The sequence below is a fragment of the Nannospalax galili genome, unplaced genomic scaffold, assembly GCF_000622305.1.
Source record: "Nannospalax galili isolate Female #2095 unplaced genomic scaffold, S.galili_v1.0 scaffold488, whole genome shotgun sequence".
Classification (NCBI taxonomy): domain Eukaryota; kingdom Metazoa; phylum Chordata; class Mammalia; order Rodentia; family Spalacidae; genus Nannospalax; species Nannospalax galili.
This window is the reverse complement of record NW_008360316.1, coordinates 940,413-951,964: the sequence shown is the minus strand read 5'-3', so window position 1 is coordinate 951,964 and position 11,552 is coordinate 940,413.

Below are 11,552 nucleotides of genomic sequence, written 5' to 3'. Positions count from 1 at the left end.
TTTAATCTAGCAGTTCCATACAAGTTTGTCTTACAAACTTCGTTTTAGTTTGTTTTTTATATATTTTTTAATGAATTTTTGTGTATTTCATACACATCTTAATCATCTTTATATCTCCTCCCCTATCCATACCCTCTCATAGTCCTCCCCCCACAGGATTTCATGCATTCTGTCATTTATGTTAAGGCCTGTTGAATCAAGTTAGTGTATCCAGATGCCCTCCAGTGCAAGTTCATCCACTGGGGTCTATATAGAGTCCTTCCCTTTAAGAAGACCAGCTTTCCATCACCCAGCAGTAATCAGCTACCAATCACTTTTCAGGTAAGATTGGGGTTTGCTGCCCTTTTCCCCAGTTCTATGTGTTTTATGCTGGTTTTTTTTCTGCTTGAGTTTGCGTGGGTCTTTTGCATGCTGACACCATTGCTGTAGCTTCATATGAGGACGGTCCCAGGAGCCTGTAAGACTCTTGTTTCCATGGGTCATGCACCTCCTCCCCTGGCTCTTACAATCTTTCTGCTTCCTCTTCTGCAATGGTCCCTGAGCATTGGGTGGATGAAGTTTAATATAGGAATCTTGTCCAAGGACCACTCTGCAGACACTTGTTCTCTATATTTTGGCCATTTGTGACCTTTTGTGATCATTACCCTCTGTTGTAAGAGGGAGCTTCATTGATGGGAGTTGAGAGAGGCATTAGTATTCTCTCTACCCCTTTTCCACTATGTTCTGTGAGCTTTCAGTGTAGAAGTTACATTGTAGATGTGTCACTTAAGGTTGGGCATTTCACAGACACTTAATCTGCCCAGTTCCAGCTTCAATTATGTTCCATTATTGATCTATGCATCTGTTTTGTGCTAATACCATGTTGTTTTTATGACTATAGCTCTGTAATAGTTTGAGATCTGGTATGTGTTCAGGATTTCTTCTGCTATCTGGGGTCTTTTGTGATTCCACATCAATTTTAGGATTTTTTTTTCTACTTCTGTGAAGAATGTCATGGGGATTTTGATTAGGATTGCATTGGATCTATAGATTGCTTTGGTAGGATTGTTCTTTTCAAATTATTAATTCTTCCAATCCATGAGCATGGGAGGTCCTTCAAAGATTTAAAATTTTTATTGTAGAGTTCTTTAATGCCTTGGTTAGGTTTATTCCTACTTTTTTCACACCATTGTGAATGGGAGGGTTTCCATGAACCCTTTCTGTGATTGCTTGTTATTGGTATATAGAAAAGCTACTGGAGTTTGTAAATTGATTTTGTAACCTGCCACTTTGCTAAAAGTGTTGACCATTTCTAGAAGTTTTCTGGTAGAATTTTTGACATCTTTTATATATAATATCATATTTTCCACAAATAGGAATAACTTGACCTCTTCTTTTCCAGTGAGTATTCCTTTAATTTCCTTCTCTTGTCCCATTACTCTAGTAAGAGTTTCCAGCACTCCATTAAGAAGAAGTGGAGATAGTGGACAGCCTTGCTCGTTCCTGATTTTGATGGGAAGCTTCCAGTGTTTCTCCATTTAGAATGAGATTGGCCATGGGTTTGTTGTATGTAGCTTTAATTATGTCAAGGTATGTTCCATCCAGTCCAATTCCCTCTAGGACATTTAACACAAATTCATGTTGGATTTTGTCAAAGGCCTTTTCAGTATTTGTTGAGACAGCCATGTGATGTTTGTCTTTGAGTCCATTTACATGATTTATAACATTTATTGACTTAACATTCATGCATCTCTGGAATAAAGCCAACTTAATCATGGTGGATGATCTTTTTGCTCTTTGTATGTATGAGGTTTGCAAGCATTTTGTTGAGAATTTTTGCATCGATGTTCATTAAGGACATGGGTTTATAGTTTTCTGTATTGGTTGTGTCTTTACTTGGTTTTGGTATTAGAGTGATGCTGGCTTCATAGAAGGAGTTTGGGAGTTCTCTCTCTGTTTCTATCTTTTTGAATAATTTAAGTAGTATTGGTTGTAAATCTTTAAAGGTCTGGTAGAATTCTGCTATGAATCCATCTGGGCCTGTACATGTTTTTTAGTTTGGGGGGGTTATATTAATTTTTTGATTTCACTATTTGTTTTGGGTCTGCTTAAGCTGTTGATCTCTTTTTGGTTTAGTTTTGGTGAGTCCCACAATTTGGGGCATTCATCCATTTATTTTAGGTTTTCAAATTTAATATAGATTTTTAAAGTATTCCCTTATTATGTTCTGAAGATTTTTGGTGTCTGTTGGGATGTTTCCCCTTTCATCTCTGATTGTGTTGATTTGGAGTTACTCTTTTCTTTCTTTTGGTTAACTGAACTAAGGGACTGTCTATCTTGTTTTGCTTTTCAAAGAACCAGCTTTTAGATTCAATGATTCTTTGTATTGTTTTCTTTGTTTCTTCTTCATTAATTTCTACTCTGATATTTATTATTTCTTCTCATCTGCTGGATTTGGGTTTTGTTTTTTCTTGCCTTTTCAGAATCTTGAGTTGCAATATTAAGCCATTTATTTGTGTTTTTTTTTTTTTTTTATGTAAGCACTTACAGCTATAAACTTCCCTGTTGGGAGTGCTTTTAAAGTGCCCCAAAGGTTTGGTTGTGTTTATTATTATTCTTTTTATTTAGTTCCAGGAATACTTTTATTTCTTTCTTAACTTATTCTTTGACCCATTCAGCATTCAGGAGTGTGATGTTTAATCTCCATGAGTTTGTAAGCTTCTTTGATGTTGATTTTAAGCTTTATTGAGTTGTGATCTGATAGAGTTCATGGAATTATTTCTTTTTTTTTTGTATCTATTTGGGTTTGTTTTGTGCCCCAGTATGTGGTCAATTTTTGAGAAACTTCCATGAGCTACTGAATAGAAAGTGTATTCTTTGGTGCTTGGGTGAAATATTTAGTAGATGTCTGTTAATTCCATTTGATGTATGCTATCATTTAATTCAGAAATCTATTTATTCTTTGTCCAGTTGACCTGTGCTTTGGACATAGTAGGTGTTAAAATCCCCTACTATTATTGAGTTGGAGTTATTCTGTGTCTTAAATCCTGTGATTTTTATGAAATTGGGTGCATCAGAGTTTGGTGCATATATGTTCATGATTGTAATATCTTCTTGGTCAATTGTTCCTTTGATCAGAATGAAGTGACCATTCTTTATCTATTCTGATTAGTTTTAGTTTAAAGTCTATTTTGTCAGATATTAGAGCTGAAACCCCTGCTTGTTTCTTAGTACTATTTGCTTGGAATTTTTTTTCATCCTTTCTCTTAAGGTAATGTCTGTCCTTGAATGTGAGATGAGTTTCTTGCAGACAACAAAAAGATGGATTTTGTTTTTTAATCCTTTCAACTAGCCTGTGTCTTTTGACTGTGGAATTCAGGCCATTGATATCTAAAGTTATTACTGAAGGGTGTATATTGGTTACCATCACTTCAATTTCTGTTTGCATTCTTGGTCTAATTTTGTGTTTCCACAATTGTACCTTCATTTAGTTTCTTTCTGTTGTTTTTTGGGTATAGTTTCTCCTTTCTTCAGTCCGTTGTATTGCTTTGAGTATTCTCTGAAGGGCTGCTTTATTGGACATGAATTCTTTTAGCTTATTCATGTCATGGAAGATTTTTCTTTCTCCCTCAACTGTAATAGATAACTTTGCTGGGTAAAGTATTCTGGGTTGGCATCTGTGGTCATTTAGAACCATGAATACTTTGGTCCAAGCTCTTCTGGCCTTCATAGTTTACATTAAAAAGTCAGCTGTAATTCTGATGGGTTTTCCTTTATATGTAATTTGTTTTTCTCTTGGAGCTTTCAGTATTCTCTCTGTTCTGTACATTTAGTGTTTTAATATGATGTGCTGTGGGAAGTTTCTTTTGTGGTCCTGTCTTTTTGGTGTTCTATGTGCTTCTTGTATTTGTATGTGGATGTTTTTCCTTAGTTTTGGGAAATTTTCTTCTCCAATCCTGTTGAAGATCTGGTCAATACCATTTACCTGAGATTCTTCTACTTCCTCTATGCCTATGGTGCATAAATTTGATCTTTTCATGGTGTCCCACATTTCCTATATATTCCATTTCTGGTTTGAAAAAAAATCATATTATTTGCTTGAGTTGTCCATTCTTCAACTTTATTATCCAATCTTATTATTCTGTTTTTTTTTTTATTTCATTCATTCTATTGGTGAGGATTTCTCCTGACATTTCCAATTGGCTTATTGAGTTTTTCACTTCATTCTTTATTTCAATCTGAGTTTTCTTCAATATTTCTATCTCTTTTGTAAATTCAGTCAGAAGTTTGTCCTTATCTTCTTTTAGTTCTTTGAGTCGTTTATTTGTGTGTTCTTCAAATTCATTGAATCTTTGACCACATTTATGATTGTTCTTTTAAATTCTGTGTCCTGGGTTATCTCTAGGAGATTCTCATTGTAGAGTTCTTCTATAAAACTGGTGGTGTTTGATGGGAACCTATTATTTTGGTTTTTCATGTTATTATGTTTTTGTTGTGGTATTGGCATGTGAATTTCTTTTGCTGTTTTGTGATTCTGGTAGGAAACTCAAGTCTTCCTTTGTTGGATTGAAGTCTGATTCTGTTTGTATTATTGATGTGCCTTGGTTGCTTTCTGATTGAGTAGGAAAAGGTGGTTATTCTAGGCTTCTGTTTCTCTCTTTTGATTTTATATTGGAGGGACAAGCTGGCTCCAGTCAGGCTATTCAGGAGCACTCCAGTAGGGCAAAGTGGCCCCGGTTAGTTAGGAACACTTCAAAAGCCTCAAAAGGATAATGCCAAGGTCCAAGGAGAAGAAATGGGAGATGGATGTACTGGTCTCTACTAGTCAGCATGGAAGCCTAAGCCCTGGAGCAGTGGAAGGGACTGAAGATGGTCCCAAAGATGGGGGAGTGGGGGTGAGCATGGAACAATTTGGCCAGCTCACCTGTGAAGGCCTAAGTCAGCTGAGTCAGGTGAGTCAGGTGCTCTCAGGAAGTCCCCAAAGGTCTGGGCCCCTAGTAGTCAGTCAGGAAGCCTGGCCCTGGAGCAGTTGGAGAGACTGAAGATTTTCCCAAAGCAGGTTGATGGGCAAAACACAATTTGGGACTCTCATCCTGTTGGAGGCTGGAGTCAGGTGAGTCAGGTACTCTCAGGCAGTCTCCAAATGTCTCCATTTTTTACCTTTTGGTTCTTCCATCTGCCTCTCCTTTCTGTATGCTCAGAATCCAGGTGCTTCACAACAATGGCATTGATTATAGAACACCATGTCATTACCCACTTGCTCCAGCCTAATATTTACCCACAACAGCTTTAAGATAACAACATAAAAACTAAACCAGCACCAATATTACTGGAAACAATTTTTAATTTATTTTTGCTTTTTGTACTTGTTTTGGAGATCAAGTATATGCCATTACTGAATTTCAGAGTCTTTTGGAATAGTTCCTCTTGTAGTCAACCCATCAACTGATCTTCATTTAGGTTTAAAGTCATTGCCTCCATTGTTTCATGTTTAGGGATTGCTTTCTTTAACATTTTTATTTTGCCTTCTAAAATTATCCAAAATTCATTGGTAAAATCTTTATATCTCAAAACACTATGCTATTTCTGGGGTAGCTAGAAACCTGAGCATATGCAAAAGAAATATTGCATTTTAGAAAGTTCTTATTCTGAGAACACATGCCAACCATCTGGTGGCTGCAAAGACCCATTTCTCTGTAGACACTGCATCACTCCGAATGCCCTCGTATTGTTTTACACTTGAGAGGTTTGTCTTCTCTCCTGAGATATGCCAGAATCCTTGAAGGAGTGAGGTACTGTTATGATGTTTGTACACAAGACATGCAAAAGAGTGCTGAATGCCTGCAACAGTTAGAACCAATAGCACATGCTAGAAATCAGGTAAATGTCAGACTTAAACTTGAGAAAAAATAAGTCAGCATTGCAGTCTGCTCCATTACAAGTATATTAGATACAGAGGAAATTTAATTTTTGATGTGTGTATTCATGGTTGGGTTTAGGGGAAGCAAGTGGTGTGTGTGTGTGTGTGTGTGTGTGTGTGTGTGTGTGTGTGTGTGTGTGTGTGTGTGTGTGTGTGTTGGTGTGGAGGCCAGAGGTCAGTCTAAGGTGTCCTTCTTCAGGACCTGTCCACCCCCATTTTTGAGATATGGTCTCTTGCTGGAAACTGGAACATCCTGAGTAAGCTGGGTTGGCTTATCAGTGAGGCCCAGTGATCAACTTGTCTGTGCCTCCCCAGCAACTGGATTACACCTGTGTGCACCTTGCCTGGCTGTTTCTATTGATGCAGGGTTCAAACTGGGGTCCTCATGCTTGTGCAACAAGCACTTTACCCACCAAGCCAGCCCCAGAAATTACTTATAAATGCTGTTGGCAAAAACTGGTGCTGTAGGAACTCACACACACTCTTGTGAAGTCTTCAGATCTTCTGATATACTTCCTGACTTCCCTCCACTGAGAGGCAGGGACCTTTTCTCTCAGGATACCTTCACCACATAGTCACTTCATCTAATTCCAGAAAAAATTGAAAATATTCCTGAATAAATTTATCATCTTTCATTTTCAAATTGGTGAGAAGGCAGTTTTGAGAGGTCTCGTTCCTCTTGTTACTTAGGAATGCCTTGAATTTGGAACCCCACATTGTAGCTTCCATAAGGCTGGGGGTGGGGAGGCAGCAGACAAAAAAAGTGTTTTCTTATTTTTACCATCCTAGAAACTTTGGGTGTATTTATCACTGTGGATGAATGGCATTGTTTTGGGGCAGAAAGAAATACATCCTGGCTTGGAGCTCAGGTCTATTTGTAATTGCTTCTGGCTTCTGTTTCCTATCTAAAATTTCCCCCACCTCTGTATATCCTCAAATTACATCTCACTTTCCTGATTCTTTATTCTTTTCCACAAATTATTTCTGTTAAAATTAAAACTTCTTTTCCTAGATACTTTCTTTTCTACCCACCATGATTCCTTGTCACCAAAACTACCTCAAGGTGTGAGTACTCAGCCAATTTCTCTTCTTTTACTTTGAAAGAAATCACAACTTTGAAGATAAAAGGAACATGACTATCTTTCAGACCAGAGGTTTTCCAACTGTATTTCAGATTACAGGTCTACTCGGAGGAAGTCGAAGCTGTGACAAAGAGAAAAGGGAAGCCGTGTTGGCTTTCCTGATCTCCACAGGATAACCTAGGCTTTATCTGCTTCAATTTGAAGCAGATACTTTTCCTATACTATTTAATCTTTTTGTTAACTAATTCAATATAAAAACAGCTGAGGATTGATTCCCAAAACATTACTTCACTTTGAGATAAGGAACATAGTTTAAGGTAGTTCAAAAAATTGCCCAAGTTCCCACAGTTATCAGCTATAAAACCCAGACTTAACCAAAATTCTTACTGTCCCAAATACTCTGCCTTCTATAACCCTGACCCTCTGTTTCTACAGGACAACATACAAAGTAAAAAATGAAAACCTTGTTTGTTAAACAAGTATTAGCACTACTTCATAGAAAATATATGGACAGTTCACCAAGTCCAAGGCTTTATATGTGTGTGTCAGTGTGTGTGTGTGTTAGTGTCAGTGTATATTTTAATATGTGTCTCTGTGTGTGTTTCACTGTGTCTGTCAGTTTGTGTGTGTTTCAGTGTGTCAGTTTGTGTGAATCAATGAGTATGTTTCAGTGTGCATGTCAGTGTGTGTCTGAGTATCTGTCACTATGTGTTTGTGTATATTTAGCGACAAAGGTGCTAGGTTTAGTATCTGCAGCAGGATCTGGGTAAATGAGAGATTGCTGCATTATCTCCCATTCTATGAAGCGATTCTCAGATGGGCTTCAAGATCCTCCTTTGTCTGAGGAGCTGAAACTCCCTGAACTGAGCTTCCCACGTGGGAGAGGGAGACACAACAGCTGCTCTGCAGGTGATGTTGCCAACATCTTCCACTTTCATTCTGGAAAATAGCACTGGGAAAGCTGTCCACAAAGGAATAGCACCCAGGGTAGAAAGTCCCACATACCAGGGCTTCACCAGTAACAGGAATGTGGACCACAAGAAAGATGGTTCTGGGTAGCTGACTGCACCTGAGAAACCAGAGCTAGGTGGAGGAAAGCAGAAGAGGCCACCTGGGCTGGCACTTGTTCCAAAGACAGTGGTGGAGATGCCAATATCCGATGGTCAGAGCAATCGCCTGCATTTCCTCGCCCTGGAGACTGGCAGAGCGGCATGTTTAGTTATTATTGCCTCCTGTCTGAACACTTTCTCTTCTACAAAGGCAGAGAGCCCATTGTTTCTTTCTCACTCTCAGCTGTATTGAGGAATGCTTGGCATAAATTTATTATGCAAAGCCTGTAAAGCACATAGGTGCACACATCATGTATTTCGTTGTTCACTGGAAATTTGTACTTTGTGCTTCTGCTCACAGATTTTCAGGAAGCAGGCTGTAGGGTCCCAGAGAGAACTGAGCCAGGCTTGTGATTCAACAGCGCACAATGAGAACAAGCCCGCTGTCTGTGTACACTGCACTACACAGAACCTGCCAGGCTAGATGCTGACCCTGGTTTGGTTCCTGTAGTCTTGGACTGCGGTGACAGCTGGGACATTGATTCATCCCAGTCAGTCTGATGGACAGAACTGGAAGGAGGGAGGCAGCAGAAGTGCCATCTTTTTCCCAGTGTTTATCCCCACCTGGTACCTCATTTACATTCCTGATCCTCAGCCCAGTGTCTCATTGTGACACTGAGCCTCTGTTTCTTTGTTCTTTAGTCATTCCCTGATTTTTGTCCTAAATTTATTTTCATTGATGAACCTCTTTATCCTTCACAAAGAAAATTCAAGAAACAGCACCTTTGGCAAATTTGGTCTGTTCTCTCTCCCATGCTCTGAGATGCCTCTGTAGACACCTCAAATTTCCACCACCTCCCTCTTAACTGACAGAGTCCCTCACCCCAGATAACTGAAACTCACTATGGAGACCAGGCTGGCCTCTATCTCAGAGATCCATGTGCCTCTGCTGGGATTAAAGGCGTGCAAGGAAAAGAAAGTGGTCTTGTTTTCTCAGACCCTGAGCTGTATAAGTGAGGAGAGCTGGCAAGCAGGCAGCATGGGTGCCTCTCTTGACTGTAGATGGTGTGACCAGCTGCCTCAAGCTTCTGCCTCTGTGACTTCCCTGTAATGATGGGCTGTAACCTGGGCTTGAGCCAAATAAAACCCTTCCCTTCCCCATGTTGTTTTTTGTCAGGATGTTGTATCGTAGCAACAGAAATGAAGCTAGGACACATACTTACAAACCAAAGGTCGACAGCCAGCACTAGAATCCAAGCAGAAACAAGGGAGGCTTTTTCCTAGTCCTTCAGAATGAGCATAGCTTTGCCAATGACTTGGCTTTGGATTTGTAGCCTTCAAAATGTACTGGATTTCTTTTGGGCTTTTATCATTGTTTGTTTTCATTTCTGTTTGTGAAGCAGTCTTTCACTATGTAGCCCACAGTGGCCTTGGATTCACAGTCTTCTGCTTCAGCCTCCCTGTTGTTGTACTCACAATTATATGCTGCGCTTCTGGTTTGAAGGCATGTGAATTTGTGGTGTTTTGTTATATAGTGCTAGAAAGTTAATATGCTGGGCATATCCGGGTATGTTATTCTTTTAGTCTGGTGACAGATATTTGATATAAACAATTTAAAAGGTTAAATTAGACCTCCCTTTACTTCCCTGCACTGCACAGCCTCCCGTATCCTGGTCCCAGCACCTTCCCTGGGTAAGTCCAGTGTGCCCGGTGCCGTGACTTCCCCAGCCTCTTTCACCCTCCCAGCTCCCCCGCAGAGTCTCTTCTACTAGGCTGGATACAAGCCCATTTCTTGTCTGGGCACCCCAGACACCTGGCCTAACCTCTCAGCCCAGAGTCACCGCTGCTTCCTGATCCTTTGCATCGGGACCAACCCATTTCCTCCCTGTGGCCCCCAAGAACCCTCTAGGCCTGGTCCTGCCCTCACCTCCCTTTACTTCCCTGGGTGACATAGCCACCAGCTTCCCGAGACCAGCATCTAACCTGGGCCCTTCTCCCAGGTCAGCCCAGCCCCCAAATTCTTGAGGGCATCATCTTTTCTGGAGGGACCCATACCTTAGGAGAAAGCCTGATATCATCTGAGCCTCATCTCACTTGGGCCTCTGTGGCAACTCCTGAAGACAAAAGCAATCAGGTCACTCCAATATAAAATCAAGAGAGAACCTGAAGCCTAAACCAACCAGCTTTTCATGCCCAATAAGTAAACCACAAAGGCACATAAAGATTACAAAAAGAAGCAGATCTAAACTCAACAAAGAAAGGCTTGAGTCACACAAGAATAAGAAACTACAAAGGAAATTCACATGTTAAAGTCACAAATAAAAAACAATAGCATGAAAAACCAAAATAATATATCCCCACCAAGGACCAATAGTCCTCTAGAAGAGGACAATGATAACCTCCCTAGAAATAACACAGGACATGGAATTCAAAAGAACCTTTATAAGCATGATAAAAGAATTCACTGAATTTAAAGAACACACAGAAAGAAATCAAAGAACTGAAGGAAGGTAGGGATAAACTTCTGAATGAATTCAGAAGAGCTAGAAATATTGAAGAATATTAAGAAGAACACTCAGGCTGAAATGAAGAAGGAAGTGAAACACTCAGTAAGCCAATTAGAAATGACAGGAGAAAGCCTCACCAATAGGATGAATGAAATGGAAAACAGAGTATCAAGACTGGCAGATAAAGTGGACCAATTAGACCACTCAAGCAAAGATTATGAAAAATTTAATAAAACACAAGAAGGTAATATGCAAGAACTGTGTGACACCATAAAAAAAATCAAACTTACAAAGTATAGGCATATAGGAAGGAGAAGAATCTCAAGATAATGGTATGGAACAGATCTTCAGTAAGATTGTAGAAGAAAATTTCCCAAAATTAAAAAAAGACATGCCCATACAAATACAAGAAGCATATAGAACACAAGTAGACAGGACCAGAAAAGAAACTCTCCATGGCATATCATAGTAAAAAACTAAAAATTCAGAACAAAGAGACAATACTGAAAGCTGCAAAAGTAAAACAACAAATCATATACAAAGGAAAACCCATCAGGATTGCAGCTGACTTTTCAGTACAAACTATGAAAGCCAGAAGAGCCTGGACCAAAGTATTCCCAGCTCTAAATGACCACAGATGCCAACCCAGATTACTTTACCCAGCCAAAATGTCTATTATAGTTGAAGGGGAAAGAAAAATCTTCCATGACATAAATAAGCTGAAAGAATTCATGTCTACAAAACCAGCCCTTCAGAGAGTTCTTGAAGCAATACAAAGAGCTGAAGAAAGGAATGACTATACACAAGTGGTGATGGAAAGAAATCTAATGAAGGTATAACTGTGGAAATGCACAGCTATATCAAGACTGTGAACAGAAATAAAAATGACAGGATTCAATACACATCTTCCATTAATAACTTTAAATATCAATGGACTGAACTCCCCAGTCAAAAGATACAGACTAGTTGAATGGATAAAGAAACAAACCCCATCTTTTTGTTTTCTGCAAGAAAT